Source organism: Zalophus californianus, chromosome 9 (genome assembly GCF_009762305.2).
Source record: "Zalophus californianus isolate mZalCal1 chromosome 9, mZalCal1.pri.v2, whole genome shotgun sequence".
Taxonomy (NCBI): domain Eukaryota; kingdom Metazoa; phylum Chordata; class Mammalia; order Carnivora; family Otariidae; genus Zalophus; species Zalophus californianus.
The window spans coordinates 81,598,241-81,613,501 of record NC_045603.1 but is presented as its reverse complement, the minus strand read 5'-3'; the positions used below and the strand labels follow the sequence as shown (position 1 = coordinate 81,613,501).

At 37.6% G+C, this 15,261-nt stretch overlaps 1 protein-coding gene across 1 annotated transcript in view; it reads left to right on the top strand.

The window, feature by feature from the left end:
- Positions 1-15,261, top strand: part of LOC113922300 (inositol 1,4,5-triphosphate receptor associated 2-like) — a 34,695-nt gene that overhangs the window by 18,477 nt on the left and 957 nt on the right. The gene's annotated exons all lie outside the window — the stretch shown is intronic.

Genomic DNA, 15,261 nt, shown 5'->3' with positions numbered 1-15,261 from the left:
AGGTACTAATACTTTCGACATGTCCTCATTGTTTTTAATAGCTTATTTTCCCTGGTATTATAAAAGTCTCTAGGCTTGTCTTATACATTTCCTGCCCCAACCTTGGAATCATCTATTTCTTCAAGTATGCATGGCTCTTTTTCATGGGAAATAATAGAGGCTACAATCTGGAGGCAAGGAGTTGTTGTTATTTATGGGCCTTTTCAGTAGTCAGATCTAGGGAGTACTTAAATTTTTTGAAGATAACATACATTATAAGTTCAGCAACTTTATCCAATGCAAATTTAGTATTATAGGGGTTTTACTTGTCTCTTCTGTATCTCTATTTCCTTTCTCACCCATAGAAAATCCTGGTCCTCAATGACACCAATATAAATGCTCATTTGTTTTATTCTTCAATATATACACAACACTTTTAGAATAATAATACCCAAACTACTTGTATTATTTTTCTGTTGCTGAATTTCCACAAACTTGGTGGCCTAGAACAATACACATTTATTACCCCATACCTTCTGTGGACCAGGAGTCCATGCACAGCTTAGTGGGATCCTTGGCTAAGGAAATCACAAAGTTGCAGTCAAGGTGTTGGCCAGGGCAGCTGTGTTATCTGTGGCTCAACAGGAGACTGACCTGCTTTGGGAAGCAGAATTTAGTTGTTTGTGGTTATAGGACTGAGGGTTTCAGATTCTTGCTGTCAGCTAGAGGTGTCCCTGAGTTTCTTGACAGTTGGGCCTCTCAGCATAGGAAGCCCATAACATGGCATCTTGCTTCTTCAAAGCCAGCAGGAGAATTAGTGACTCCAGCCAAGTCAAGAGTTGTGATCTTATGTACCTTAATCATATAATCACATACAGGTATATCCCATCACCTTTGCAATGTTCTATTGGTTAGACGCAAGACATAGGTCCTGCCCATACTCAAGGGGAGGAAACTACACAAGGGTGTAAACATTAGGCGGCAGAGATCAAAAGGGACACCCTGGATTCTGTGTACCTTACTACCACAGTAGATTGCTGAAAATGGTTTAAGATTTTTTGGGTCATTCTTTTATTCTTAAGATACATAAAGTATGTTCCCCAAATGTGCATGGGAATGTTTCCAGACTTGTTTTTATAATCTGCTTTTACTCACTTAGTAATTTTGAGTGCTCATTTGTGTCCGCAAATTTTCTTCATATACTATACCTTTTTGGGAATATATCATATTTTACTTAACCAATCTGTCTCAACTGGATATTTTTTCTCTATTATAAACAGCATCATAATGAATATTCTTGCAGCAAAACATTTCCATGCACCCTTAATTATAGCATAGGATCAATGGTGCTTATTTATTTCCAGAAGGCTGCTCTGCTTGGGCAGGATTTAAGGAACTATTTCCCTGAAGAAAATAAGGAAGCTCCACTGAAGGTAGATATTGATCAGAATTCTTCAGAGAAACAGAACCAATTGTGTGTGTGTGTGTGTGTATGGGTGGATAGAGGGATGGATAGATGGATAGATAGATAGATGATAGATACATACATACATACATAGATTTATTATAAGGAATAGGCTGACATGATTAGGGAGGCAGGCAAGTCCCACGATCTGTCTGTAAGTCAGGAAGCTAGAGACCTAAGGAGCTAATGGTTTAGTTCCAGTCTGAATCCAACCAAAGCTTCCCCAATGAGAACCGGGAAAGCATATGGCATAGTTCCTGTCTAGAGGCAGCCTCAAGACCAAAGAAGAGCTGATGGTTCCATCTGAGTCCAAAAGCAGGAAGAAAGCTGAAGTCCCAGTTCAAACAAAGGCAGCCAGGCAGAAAAAATTCTCTCTTACTTACAGGAGGGCCCACGTTTTTGTTCTACTCAGGCTCACACTCGTTAGGAAGGACAATCTGCATTAGTTAGTCTACCAATTTAAATGTTCATTTCATCTAAAAATACCTTCACAGAAATATCCAGAATAACACTTGACCAAATATTTGGACATCCCATGGCCCAGTTAAGTTGACACATAAAAATCCATGACAGGAGGCATTTTCAGTTTGAGGTATGTGATAGAGGGCTTAGAGTTTTAGTGGAGGAAAATAAGATGAAGATATTCTTGTTGGTTTCACAGCTCTCTTTTCAATTCTATAAATAAAAGGAATAATAACCATCTCTCTAAATGTATTTTTTCCCTTCTCAGTACCTCCTAACACTGCCAAATGACATTTGCCATTAAATTAATACAGATCTTCCTCGACTTATGATGGGGTTACACCCTGACAGATTCATTATAAATTGAAAATACCCTAAATTAAAAATGCATTTAATACATTTAACCTACCAAACATCATAGCTTAGTCTAGCCTACCTTAAGTGCTCAGAACACTTATATTAGCCTGCAGTTAGGCAAAAATCATTTAATACAAAGCCTATTTTATAATAAAGTATTGAATATCTCATGTAATGAATATTGTACAAAAAGTGAAAAACAGAATGGTTGTATGGGTACAAAATGGTTGTAAATGTATTTGTTGTTAACCTTTGTGATCGCATGGCTGACTAGGAGCTGCGGCTTACTGCTACTGTCTAGCATCAAGAAAGAGTATCATACTGCATATCACTAGCCAGGGAAAAGATCAAAATTTGAAGTACAATTTCTACCGAATGTGTATCACTTTGCAACCACTGTAAAGTTGAAAATCAAACCACTGTAAGTTGGGGACTAGCTGTACTCTCTTTAAAGTTATTCATTCATTTGTTAGTCTATATTTACCTCCTTGAAGGGAGAATCTTCACCCCTGCATCCACCCTGTCCCCAGAGCATATATCTCAAGGCAGGCTTCAGTTAGAAGTAAAAGACAAGTCTTATGCTTAAATAAGATTGGTGTGTCAATTACGAACTTACTTTCTGAATGTGATAGTAGGAATGACTGTATCTAAGAATGGCCTCTCCACATCAGTTTACCCAAAAAAGATTCGAAGTACTTACTTGAGACTGAAATTTCATCTAGGGTAGATGCTGAATGCCTTTGTTTTCTCCCCACATTTTCATATTTAACTAATAACACTTTTTTTGTGCCCTGAGAAAAATATAGGCAGTAGTTAATTTTTAACTTTATTTTTGAAGTATAGTTGACATAAAATGTTACATCAGTTTCAGGTGTACAACATAGTGATTCAACAAGTCTATAGTTATGCTGTGCTCACCCCAAGTGTAGCTACCTTCTGTCACCATACCACACTATTACAATACTGCTGACTATATGCCCTATGTTGTGCATTTTATCCTGACTTTTTCTTTTTCTTTTTTTTAAGATTTTATTTATTTACTTGGAGAGAGAGTGAGTGAGCTGGGGAGGGGCAGAGGCAGAGGGAGAGAATCTCAAGTAGACTCCAAGCTGAGCACAGAGCCCGACACAGGGCTCAATATCATGACCCTGAGATCATGACCTGAGTCAAGATCAAGAGTTGGATGCTTAACTGACTGAGCCACCCAGGTGCCCCTCCCCATGACTTTTTCTATAACTGGGAGCCTGTATCTACCACTCCTCTTCACTTGTTTTGGCCATCCCCCCCCCCCACCCCTTCTCCTCTGGCAACCATCAGTATGTTGTATTTGTGGGTCTGTTTCTGCTTTTTGTTGGTTTGTTTACTGTTTTTGTTGTTTTAGATTCTACATATAAGTGAAATCATATGGTATTTATCTCTGTTTGACTTATTTCACTTGGCATAATACCCTCCATGTTGTCACAAATGGCAAGATCTCATCCTTTTTTATGGCTGAGTAATATTCCATTATGGATATATAATGCATTTTTAAATACATATAATGCATTTTAAAATGCAAACTCATTCCTATGTGATGTGTATGTATACATCTTTATCTACTCATCAATCAGTGGATACTTGGGCTGCTTCTGTATCTTGGTTATTGTAAATAATGCTGCAATAAATATAGGGGTGCATATATCTTTTCAAATTAGTGTTTTTGTATTCTTTGAGTATATACCCAGTAGTGGAATTGCTGAAGCATATGGTAATTCTATTTTTAACTTTTTGAGGAACCACCATACTGTTTTCCAGAGTGGCTGCACCAGTTAGCATTCCCACCAACAGTACATGAGAGTTCCTTTTTCTCCACATTCTTGCCAACACTTGTTGTTTCTTGTGTTTTTTATTTTAGTCATTCTGACAGGTGTGAGGTGATATCTCATTGTGGTCTTGATTTGCATTTCCCTGAATATGAGTGATGTTGAGCATCTTTTCATGTATCTGTTGGCCATCTGGATATCTTCTCTGAAGAAATATCTGTGTATGTCTTCTGCCCATTTTTTAATGGCTTATTTGATCTTTGTTTTTTGGGGGGTTTTTTTGGTGTTGTATAAGTTCTTTATATAATTTGGATAGTAACCCTTTATCAGATATGTTATTTGCAAATATATTCTCCCATCTTGAAGTTTGCCTTTGAGTTTTGTTGATTTTTTTCCTTCACTGTGCAGAAGCTGTTTATTTTAATGTAATTCCAATAGTTTATTTTAGCTTTTGTTTCCTTTGCCTCAGGAGACATACCTAAAAAAATGTTGCTACAGCTTGTGTCAGAGAAATTACTGCCTGTGTTCTTTTCTAGAATTTTTATGGTTTCAGGTTTCATATTTGGGTCTTTTTTTTTAAATGCAAACTCATTCCTATGTTTATTTTCATTTTCTCTAGTAATTTATAGCATCTGCTATTGATTCTTTAATTTAGTCTTCACATTTTTGTGAATTATCTCTTAATATTGACTGCTATACAAAGAAATGATATTTGTCAGTATTCGTAGGATCCTACAATCATCCAGCTATTTACACAATAGAAACTGACATTATGTTTTTGGATCATCAACACATATTGGGACCTATAGCAAATCAAGCATATTTTATGAAATACAATGATGCAACCAAATAATGTAGATCAACACAATTCTTTTTTCCCTGTCTTTTCTAAAAATGTAAGGCAAGAGGCATGACTTAAAATATTCTTATGATCTGTGATTCCAGTAGTAAAAGAACATGTCATTTCAGTAAATGTCCTGTCTCTTCTCTCCCTTATGCTCTAAATTCCATTATATAGATATTTTTCCTTCCTCTTTCTTTCTCTTTCTCATTCTTTCTTTCTTTTTCTTTCTTCTTTCCTTCTTTCTCTTTTTTCTTCTTTTTTTATTTCTTTTTTCTTTTCCCATTTTGTATTCAATTTCTAGTTTCTTTTATTGAAATAAATTTCATCTGTACTGCTTCCTTTTGGAAATTTAGATTTCTCTGTAATCAGTTTTTTTGTTTGTTTCATTTCAGGTGTAGAATTTATTGATTCATCACTTATATACAACACCCAGTGCTCCTCACAAGTGCCCTCCTTAATGCCCATCACCCATTTAACCCATCCCTCTGCCTACCTCCCCTCCAGCAACCCTTAGTTTGTTCTCTGTAGTTAAGAGTATATTTTATGGTTTGCTTCTCTCTCCCCCCACCCCCCATGTTCATTTGTTTTGTTTCTTAAATTCCACATATGAGTGAAATCATATGGTATTTGTCTCTCTCTGACGGGCTTATTTCACTTAGCATAATACTCTCTAGCTCTATCCATGTCATTGCAAATGGTAAGATTTCATTCTTTTTGATGGCCGAGTAATATTCCAGAGTAATATTCCAGTGTGTGTGTGTGTGTGTGTGTGTGTGTGTGCGTGCATGCAAGCGTGTGCATGCGCACGTGTGTACACATGCTCTTGTATACACACACCACATATTGTCTATCCATTCATCACCTAATGGACATTTGGGTTCTTTCCATAATTTGGCTATTGTTGATAATGCTGCTATATAAACATCAGGAGACATGTATCCCTTTGAGTCAGTATTTTTGTATCCTTTGGGTAAATACCTAGTAGTGCAATTGCTGGGTCATAGAATAGTTCTGTTTTTAACTTTTTGAGGAGCCTTCATACTGTTTTCCAGAGTGGCTGTACAAGTCTGCATTTCCACCAACAGTGTAAGAAGGTTTCCCTTTCTCCATATCCTCACCAACATCTGTTATTTCCTGTGTCATTAATTTTAGCCATTCTAACAAGTGTGAGGTGATATCTCATTGTAGTTTTGTGAATATGAGTGATATTGAGCATCTTTTCATGTGTCTGTTGGCCATCTGGATGTCTTCTTTTTTTTTAAGATTTTATTTATTTGAGAGAGAGAGAATGAGAGATAGAGAGCACGAGAGGGAAGAGGGTCAGAGGGAGAAGCAGACTCCCCGCTGAGCAGGGAGCCCGATGTGGGACTCGATCCCGGGACTCCAGGATCATGACCTGAGCCGAAGGCAGTCGCTTAACCAACTGAGCCACCCAGGCGCCCATCTGGATGTCTTCTTTGGAAAAATGTTTTTTCATGTCTTCTGTCCATTTTATAATGGGATTATTTGTTTTGGGGGTGTTGAGTTTGATAAGTTCTTTATAGATTTTGGATACTAACCCTTTATCAGATATGTCATTTGCAGATATCTTCTCCCATTACGAAGGTTGCTTTTAGTTTTGTTGATTGTTTCCTTCACTGTACAAAACTTTTTATCTTGATGTAGTCCCAATAGTTTATTTTTGCTTTTGTTTCTCTTGCCTCAGGAGACATGTAAGAAGATGCTATGGTCAATGTCAAAGAGGTTACTGCCTATGTTCCTAGGATTTTGATGGTTTCCTGTCTCACATTTATGCCTTTCATCCATTTTGAATTTATTTTTGTGTATGGTATAAGAAAGTGGTCTAGTTTCATTCTTTTGCATGTTCCTGCCCAGTTTTCCCAACACCATTTGTTGAATAGACTGCCTTTTTCCCATTGAATATTCTTTCCTGCTTTGTCAAAGATTAGTTGACCATATAGTTGTGGGTCCAGTTCTGGGTTTTCTGTTCCGTTGACTTATGTGTCTTTTTGTGCCAGTACTGTCTCGATCACTACAGCTCTGTAATATAACTTGAAGTCTGGAATTCTGATGCCTCCAGCTTTGCTTTTCTTTTTCAAGATTGCTTTGGCTATTTGGGGTCTTTTGTGGTTCCATACAAATTTTAGGGTTGTTTGTTCTAGATCTATGAAAAGTGCTGGTGGTATTTTGGTAGGGATTACCTTAAATATGTAGATTGCTTTGGGTAGTATAGACATTTTAACAATATTTGTTCTTCCAATCCATGAACATGGGATGTTTTTCCATTTGTGTCAACTTCAATTTGTTTCATAAGTGTTCTATAGTTCTCAAAGTACAAATCTTTTACCTCTTTGGTTAGGTTTATTCCTAGGTATCTTATGGGTTTTGGTGCAGTTGTAAATGGGACTGATTCCTTGTTTTCTCTTTCTGTTGTATCACTCTACCATTTTTTGCATTTTTTGTATATGGCCTTTATGATGTTGAGGTATGTTCCCTCTATCCCTACTTTGTTGAGACTTTTTCTCAAAAATGGATGCTATACTTTGTCAAATGTTTTTCTGTATCTGTTGAGATGATCATATGGTTCTTATCTTTTCTTTTATTAATGTGTATCATATTGATTTTGCAAATATTGAACTACCCTTGCAACCCAGGAGTAAATCCTGCTTGATTGTGGTGAATGATTCTTTTAATGAAACTGTTAGATTCAATTTGCTAGTATTTTGTTGAGAATTTCTGAGTTCATGTTCATCAGGGATATTGGCCTCTATTCCTTTTTTTAGTGGAGTCTTTGTTTGCTTTTGGAATCGGGAATGCTGGCCTTGTAGAATGAGTTTGGATGTTTTCCTTCCATTTCTATTTTTTTTGAATATTTTGAGAATCATATTTATGTCTTTAATCTATTTTGAGTTTATTTTTGTGTATAGTATAAATAAGTGGTCCAGTTTCGTTCATTTGCATGTAGGTGTCCAATACCAGCTTTTCCTAATACCATTTGTTGAAAAGTGTCTTTTTTCAATTGCATATTCTTGCCTCCTTTGTTGAAGATCAATTGACCATATAAGTGTGGGTTTATTTTTAGGCTTTCTGTTCTGTTCTATTGATCTATTTGCTATTTTCGTGCCAGTACCATACTGTTTTGATCACTACAGTTTGTAATATATCTTGAAATCTGTGATTGTGATACCTCCAGTTTTGTTCTTCTTTTTCAAGATAGTTTTGTCAATTTGAGGTCTTTTGTGGTTCCAAACAAATTTTAGGATTATATGTTCTAATTTCACGAGAAATGCTGTTGGTATTTTGATAAGGATTGCATTAAATCTATAGATTGCTTTGGGTAGTATGTACACTTTAACAATATTTTTTCTCCCAATCCATGAGCATGGAATATCTTTCCATTCATTTGTGTCATCTTAAATTTCTTTCATCAGTGTTTTATAGTTTTCAGAGTACCCGTCTTTCATGTACTTGGTTAAGTTTATTCCTAGGTATTCGTGCAATTGTAAGTGGGATAGTTTTCTTTCTTTTTTTTTAGATCTTTTTAAAATTCTTTTTAAAGGTTTTATTTATCTGACAGAGAGAGACACAGCGAGAGAGAGAACGCAAGCAGGGGGAGAGGGAGAAGCAGGCTTCCCGTGCAGCAGGGAGGCTCATGTGGGGCTCGATCCCAGGACCCTGAGATCATGACCTGAGCCGAAGGCAGACACTTAATGACTGAGCCACCCAGGGGCCCCAAGTGGGATTGTTTTCTTAAATTCTCTTTCTGCTACTTCATTATTAGCATATAGAAATGCAGTGGATTTCTGTATATTGATTTTGAATCCTGTGACTTCACTGAATTCATCAGTTCTAGTAGTTTTTTTGGGGAGGTCTTTGGGTTTTCTATACATAGTCTCATGTCATCTGCAAATAGTGAAAGTTTTACTTCTTCCTTACTAATTTGGATGCCTTTTATTTCTATTTCTTGTCTGATCGCTATGGCCAGGACTTCTAGTACTATGCTGAATAAAAGTGGTGAGAGTGGACATCCTTGCCTTGTTCCTGCTCTTATGGGAAAAGCTCTCAGTTTTTCTCAAGTAAGATGTTAGCACTGGGTTTTTCATATCTGACCTTTATTATGTTGAAGTATGCTCCCTCTAAAACTACTTTGTTGAAGGTTTTTTTTTTTATCATGAATGATGTTGTACTTTGTCAGATGCTTTTTCTGCTCTACTGAAATGATCATATGGGTTTTATCCTTTCTCTTGTTGATGTGATGTATCACATTGATTGATTTGCAAATATTGAACCACCCTTACATCCTAGGAGTAAATCCCACTTGATCATGAAGAAGGATTTTTTTAATGTTTTGGATTTGGTTTGCTAGTATTTTGTTGAGGATTTCTGCATCTATGGTCATCGGAGATATTGGTTGATAGTTCTCTTTTTTTTGCAGTGTCTTTATCTGTTTTTGGTATCAGAATAATCCTGGATGCATAGAACGAATTTGGAAGCTTTCCCTTCTCTCCTATTTTTTCGGAATAGTTTGAAAGGAGTAGGATAGCTATTAACTCTTCTTTAAATGTTTGCTAGAATTCACCTGTGAGGTCATCTGATTCTGAACTTTTTTTGTCAGCAGGTTTTTGTTTGTTTGTTTTTTGTTTTAACAGATGCAGTCGCATCGCTGGTAAATGGTATGTTCAAATTTTCTATTTCTTTCTGATTCAGTTTTGTGGGTTGTATGTGTCTAGGAATTTATCCATTTCTTCTAGTTTGTCCAATTTGTTGGCATACAATTTTTCATAATATTCTCTTATAATCCTAATCCTTTGTATTTTTGTTGTGTTGATTCTTTTTTCTTTTCTTCCTCCCTCCCTCCCTCCCTCCCTCCCTCACTCACTCACTCCCTTCCTCCCTTCCTTCCTTTCTTTCTCTCTCTCCCTCTTTCCTTCCTTCCTTCCTCCTCCTCTTCTCTCTTTGTCTTTCTTTCTTTCTCTCTCACTCTTTCCTTCCTTCCTTCCTCCTCTTTCTCTCCTCCCTTCCTTCCTCCCACCCTTCCTTCATCTTTGAAAAGATCAGCAAAATTGAGCCACCACGCATCCCTGGATGGAATGATCTGAATATATCTGTTAGATCCATCTGGTCCAATGTATCCTCCAAAGCCACTGTTTCTTTGTTGATGTTCTGTCTAGATGATCTATCCATTGATGTAAATGGGGTATATCTTTTGTATTACTCCCTTTATCATTAGAAGTGTCCTTCTTTGTCTCTCGTTAAGTCTTTGGTTTAAAGTCTATTTTGTCTAAGTATTGCTACCCTAGCTTTCTTTTCATTTCATTTCATTTCCATATGCATGACAAATGCTTTTCCATCCCTTCACCTGCAATCCTCATGTGTCTTTAAGTCTGAAATGAGTCTCTTGCAGGCAGCATGTCAATGGTTCTTGCTTGTTTATCCATCTGTCACTCTAGTTTTTTGATTGGAACATTTAGTCCATTTACATTCAAAGTATTTGATGAGTTTGTACTTATTGCCATTTTGTTGCTTGTTTTATAGTTTTATAGTTATGTTAATCACTATACATTACATCATTAGTTTTTGGTGTAGTGTTCCATGATTCATTGCGTACAACACCCAGTGCTCCATTCAGTACGTGCCCTCTTTAATACCTATCACCAGGCTAACCCATCCCACCACCACCCTCCCCTCTAGAACCCTCAGTTTGTTTCTCAGAGTCCATAGTCTCTCATGGTTCGTCTCCCCCTCCGATTCCCCCCCTTCATTTTTCCCTTCCTACTATCTTCTTTTTTTTTTTTTTTTAAACATATAATGTATTATTTGTTTCAGAGGTACAGGTCTGTGATTCAACAGTCTCACACAATTCACAGCACTCACCATAGTACATACCCTCCCCAGTGTCCATCATTTTATAGTTGTTTTTGTAGTTCTTCTTTATTCCTTTCTTCTCTTGCTCTATTCTTTCATGGTTTGCTGGTTTTCTTTCTTTCTTTTTTTTTCCATATCATACAATTTTTTATTTTTCCATAAGGACATGCATTATGATTTATAGCATAGAATAGAATCTTAGGAATCAAAATTTGTGCTTCAAAGAAATGCTACATTGGGACAGAAAGGATAGAAATTCATCAAAGTGGAAGCTTAGAATATTGGATTCTATATTTGGCTCTTATGACATTCAAGAAGTATTTACCCATTTATCTTAATCTGTACAAATCTTAATATACACAAATCTATACCCTTCTGATAAGAAGTGTTTGGTAAGCTTTTCAAGGTCGCTCCCATAGCTTACCTACTACATGTCCTTAAGAATTCTACAAAGGGGCATTTCTTCTCCTCAGATATAGAAAGCACAAGACTCCCCCAAATATTGGCTACTTTTAATGTTTTCTTAATGGCTACAACAGAGTTTGATGGCTAAGTTTATGTGTCAACTTGACTGGGCTAAGGGATGTCCAAATAGTAGTCAAACTTTATTTATGGATGTGTCTGTGAGGGTGTCTCTGGAAGAGATTAACATTTGTGTTTGTTTATTTGTTTTATTTTGGGCTTTTTTTTGGTCTTTAAATCTTTTTTTGTGTGTGATTTTTTCCAAATTTTTATTTAAATTCTACTTAGTTAACATATAATATTGGTTTCAAGAGTAGAATTTAGTGATTCATCACTTATATACAACACCCAGTGCTCAACACAAGTGCCTTCCTTAATACCCATCACCTATTTGCCTGCCTCTCCTCCATCAATCCTCAGTTCTATATATTTAAGTCTCTTATGGTTTGCTTCCCTTTCTTTTTTCTCCCCTTCCCCTATGTTTATCTGTTTTGTTTCTTAAATTCCACATATGAGTGAAATCATATTTTATTTGTCTTTCTCTGATTGGCTTATTTCACTTAGCATAACACACTCTAGCTCCATCCATGTCATTGCAAATAACAAGATTTCATTCTTTTTGATGACTGAATAATATTCCATTGTATATATATACACCATATCTTCTTTTTTTTAATTAACACATAATGTATTATTTGTTTCAGGGGTACAGGTCTTACACCATATCTTCTTTATCCATTTGTCGGTCGATGGACATTTGGGCTCTTTCCATGCTGGTTTCCTTTGGTTATATGCTTGGATTCATTTCTTTTTATTTTTTGCATATCTGTTACAGGTTTTTGATTTGTGATTACCATTAGGTTTATATCTAACATCTTATGCATATAGCACATTATATTAAATTGCTGGCCATTTAAGTTTCAACCCCATCTTAAAGCACTAAGTTTTTACTCCTCTGCCACCTGTATTTTTGCTATAAAGTTTCATACTTTTGTGAATTCCTTGACTGACTTTTATAGGTATACTTAATTGTAGTGCTTTTGCGCATCCTACTTTTCTTACTCCTGCTTGTCTTTCTACTCATAGAGTCCCCTTTAACATTTCTTGTAAGGCTGGTTATTGGTCATGAATTCCTTTAAATTTTGTTTGGGAAACTCATTACCTCTCCTTTTCTGAGTGATAGCCTTGCTGGATAGAGTATGCTTGGTTGCAGTTTGTTGTTGTTGTTGTTGTTTTCGGCACTTTGAACATATATCATGCCACTCTTCTCTGGCCTGCCTAGTTTCTGCTAAAACATCAGTTGAGAGCTTCATGGGGTTTCCCTTGTATGTAACTGTTTTCTTTCTCTTGCTGCTTTTTTTTTTTTTTAATATTTATTATTTGAGAGTGAGAGAAAGAGAGAGAGAGAGAACATGCACAGGAGGAGGGTCAGAGGGAGAGAGAATCTTCAGCAGAGTCCCTGCTGAGCACAGTGGCCAACACAGGACTCAGTCCCAGGGACTCCCCACCCAAGATCATGATCCGAGCTGAAATCAAGAGTCAGACACTTACCTGACTGAGCGACCAAAGTACCCATCTCCTGCTGCTTTTAAAATTCTCTCTTTATCACTGCTTTTTGCCATTTTAATTACTATATGTCTTGGTGTGGACTTGCTTGGGTTGGTTTTGTGCCCTCTCTGTGCCTCCTGGGTCTGGATTTGTGTTTCCTTCCCCAGGGTTGGAAAGTTTTCAGCTGCTATTTCTTCAAATAAATTTTCCTCCCTTTTCCTCTTTTCTCCTTCTGGGATCCTTTAATGTCAACATTATTACTTGATGGTGTCATTGAATTCCCTTAATCTGTACTCATTATTAGTCTTTTTTCTTTCTCCTGTTCAACTAGATCTCTTTCCACTACTTTGTTCTCCAGGTCACTGATCCATTCTTCTGTTTCCTCAACACTACTATTTATTCCCTGTAGTGTATTTTAAATTCCAAGTATTGAGTTATTCATCTCTGGTTGGTTCTTTTTTTTTTTTTTTTTTTAAGTAGGCTCCACACCCAGTGGAGGCTTGAACTCATGGCCCTGAGATCAAGAACTGAGCTGAGGTCAAGAGTCCAATACTTAACTGAACCACCCAGGCGCCCCTCTGATTGGTTCTTTTTTATGTTTTCTTTCTCTTTGTTGAGGGTCTTACTGAGATCCTCCACTCTTTTCTCAAGTCCATTGGGTATCTTTATTACCATTACTTTAAATTCTCTAACTGGCATATTACTTACCTCTGTTTTATTTAGCTCTTTTGCTGTGATTTTGTGCTCTTCTTTCATTTGGGACATATTCCTCTGTCACCTCATTTTGTCTAACTTTGTTTCTATGTGTTAGGAAACTCAGTTCCATCTCTTGCTCTTGAAAGAGGTGGGCTAATGAAGTGGAGGTCCTGTAGTGCCCTGCAGTGCAATGTCTCCTGTTCACCAGGACCTGACACTTCAGGAGTGTCTCCTATGTGTTTTGTGTGCACCCTACTGTTGTGGCTAAGCCACATTTGCTTTCAGTTCAGTCATCTGCAATAGTTCTCCTTGCCTGTTTGGGCAGGATTTGGTCCCTGTGTGGTTAATGGGCTACTCTGGAGCCACCTTTGGCTTGAGTTGGATCAGATTGGGTGTTCGCCAGAGCTGTGGTCATACAGAACTGCAAGGCTCCCTTCCTGTGTTGTCCCCTGAGAAGCTTTCTTTGGTGGGTGGGGCCTATAGTCAGACCAGATGTCTGCCCCCTGTCCACTTTTGGGACCATAGTCAAACTGATGTATGTGGTTATCTTCCCCTCTCCCTGGGACAGGTGTCAGTTTGGAGTGGTGCTGGTCCTCTTGGGATACTTGCACACTGCCAGGCACGGGGCACTGCTTTGGATGGATTCCCTCTGAGGGTATGTTGGATTGAGTGGGTCCACAGGAGAAAGCTGGGGTAGGGTCACTGTTAACATGCTAGGTGGAAAGAGGTCACACTGCAGGTTCCTGCAGGTGTCCATATATCTAGACTGGGCAGGGGGAAAGGCTGGCGCTTGCCAGCACTTTTTTTCTTGGAGGAGTCTCCCAATGGTCCCTGTCCCTCCTGCACATGTTCTAAAATTAGTAAATAAATCTTCCCATATATTCCAGGTGTTTTTCAGATTGCCACTTCTCTGTTATATCTCAGCAGTGTTGTTATGCTGTCTTTTAAGGGCAGGAATCCATTTCCTGTTGCCCTCCTGCTCTCCCAGAGCCATGCCTGCTGCTTTCTAAGGTTCTAGGTGTTAAACCCCACTGATTTTAAGAACTTGCAAAGTTAAGCCCCTCTGGTTTTCAAAGCCAAATGTTATGGGGATCCATCTTCCCAATGGGGATCCCCCATGCCTGGGATGCCTGGTGTGGAGTGTGCTCCTTTCTGATTTCTGTTCCTGTGGTGTCCCTCCCTCCTGTGGACAGTCTCATGAGTCAGTTTGGTTTCTCTACCCTTCCTACCTTTTTTGATGTGGCCTCTTTTCTACATTTAGCTGTGGAGAGTCTGTCTGTTCTGCCAGTGTTCAGGTTATTTTCTGGATTGTTCATACTGATGTGCGTGTTATCTAGATGTATCCATGGGATGGGGTGAGTTTGGGATCCTCCTACTCTGCCATCTTCCCCAGATGTCCTACAAGTTTTACGGTTTTATATCTCACTAATTTGGCCCTTAATCCATTTTGAGTTTGTTTTTGTTTGTGGTGTAAGAAAGTGGTCTAGTTTCATTCTTTTACATGTAGCTGTCCAGTTTTCCCAGCAGCATTTTCTGAAGAGACTGTCTTCTCTCCATTATATATTCTTGCCTCCTCTGTCATAGATTAATTGACCATATAAGCATGAGTTTATTTCTGGGCTCTCGAGTCTGTTTTATTGACCTATGTGTCTATTTTTGTACCAGTACCATACTGTTTTGATTACTACAGCCTTATAATATAACTTAAAATCTAGGGTTGTGATGCCTTCAGCTTTGTTCTTTTTCAAGATTGCTTTGACTATTCGGGGTTGTCTGTGGTT